The sequence below is a fragment of the Gossypium hirsutum genome, chromosome A11 (genome assembly GCF_007990345.1).
Source record: "Gossypium hirsutum isolate 1008001.06 chromosome A11, Gossypium_hirsutum_v2.1, whole genome shotgun sequence".
Taxonomy (NCBI): domain Eukaryota; kingdom Viridiplantae; phylum Streptophyta; class Magnoliopsida; order Malvales; family Malvaceae; genus Gossypium; species Gossypium hirsutum.
The window spans coordinates 116853270-116855119 of NC_053434.1; the positions used below are offsets into that span (position 1 = coordinate 116853270).

The 1850-nt window shown below is 35.0% G+C and overlaps 1 long non-coding RNA gene across 1 annotated transcript; it reads left to right on the forward strand.

The window, feature by feature from the left end:
- The first annotated feature begins 352 nt into the window (after positions 1-352).
- LOC121209405 (uncharacterized) lies at positions 353-1179 on the forward strand. The gene is made up of 2 exons (XR_005904538.1): positions 353-491; positions 876-1179. It is a non-coding gene; the product is annotated as an uncharacterized lncRNA (long non-coding RNA).
- Positions 1180-1850: the final 671 nt, after the last annotated feature.

Below are 1850 nucleotides of genomic sequence, written 5' to 3' on the forward strand. Positions count from 1 at the left end.
GTGACCTGGTGGTTTCTCTTGATTTACATATTGAAATAAATGGGTAGTGCATCAGCTTGAAATCGAATGGTTATAGAAAATCATGTAGAGTAGCGAAACGGAATCGTGTCATTTGTATGAGCTGTTGAGCCGAAAATGAATGATGGATAATCATGTTGTGTTTGTGATCTAATAATGTAAATGAATTGTTAATGATTTACAATATAAATATATTTTGTGCATGACAATTGAGGATTATATCCGGGTTAAGTCCCGAAGGCATTCATGCTGGTTGTTATTTCCGGGTTAAGTCCCGAAGGCATTCGTGCTGGTTGTTATTTCCGGGTTAAGTCCCGAAGGCATTCGTGTTGGTTGCTAATTCCGGGTTAAGTCCCGAAGGCATTTGTGCTGGTTGTTACATCCGGGCTAAATCCCGAAGGCAATTGGGTTGGAAATGTGCGATCTTGTCGTAATAATTTCTATTGATGGGCTTACAACCCTAAGATGATCAGGTATGCACCGTATATACATTGAAATTAAGTTAAGATTGACTATGAGCATGTAAGTATATGGGTTGAATTGTGAAGTAACATAAGTATGTGATTTTTTTTGCGTATTTGCGTTTATTTAGCCTTGTAATCGAATTAGATGTATTCGGCATAATTATGAGGTTAGTTGGGTAAAAAGAGATTATCTACATGATACGAGTTCGTGTTTAAGGAAAAATTTAAGATGACATGTATGAACGATAGGGGTATATTTAATCATGACTACATTTAGTCAGAAAGATGATGAGCCTTATGAATGCTATGCTTTAGTTATAAATGATTTCATTACTTAAGACTTACTAAGCATCGAAATGCTTACTCTTTTTGCCTTCATTCCCTGTTTTATAGATTTTGTTCGTGAATTATCGGACTCGGGAGATCCAAAGTCGAAGTCGTCCACACTATCTAAACCTTTCGGTACTCTTGTAAATGAACATTGATAATGGCATGTATAGGATTGACTTTTGATGTTAATTACGTATCTTTTTGGTGATGTATATATGTATAGCCATGCGAAAATGGCTTGTTAAGCTATTATATGCGCTCTACATAATTAATGTGTATGTGTGGATGATAATCGATTAATGTTTTAAATGTTTTGATGTGAATTAAACTTAGGAATGAATTAAGGTACTATTTAAATTGAGAAGATTGCTTTGCATAGTGTATAAACGAAATTCGAATTCAAAGGTATGTTATCGGAAATTACCTGAGTATTGTCAAATGAAATTTCGTACTTATTTGGTAATATTCCTTACCCCCTCCGGCGACGGATACGGGTTAGGGTGTTACAACCACCGTCGCCGGCGTCGGCCACCACCTCCAAAAGGTAAATTTTTTTATTTTTTTATTTTTTTATTATTTCTTTTATAAATTTATAATGTATATATATACAAATCAGTAGGTTCGAAAAAAATAATAATAAAATAATAATAAAAAATCACCTTAGGTATTTTCTTTTCGATTTTGGTATCTTTGGTCTTCTGATTGGTATTATACTTGTGCTTTGGTATCATTGGAATTGCTATTCTGTTTTTTTGCTTTTAGAATCGAATGTTTTTTTTTCTTCTCAAAAGTTCCAAAAAAAAATTGACATAGGCTTGGCTTTTTAAAGCCTATTTACATGATTTTCTATGCTGTCTTTTCTCTCTTTTTTGATCTTTGCAGAGGGATGGGCGATGCTGACATGGGCGGTGGAGCAGGTGGCCATGGAAGACGGCAGAAGGCCCTAGGTGCGGCGCACTTAGGGTTTGAAATTTTTGTTGTTTTTTGTTAGGGTTTGGGCCATATTGTTTTGGGCTTTGAGGGTTTTGGGTTAAATTT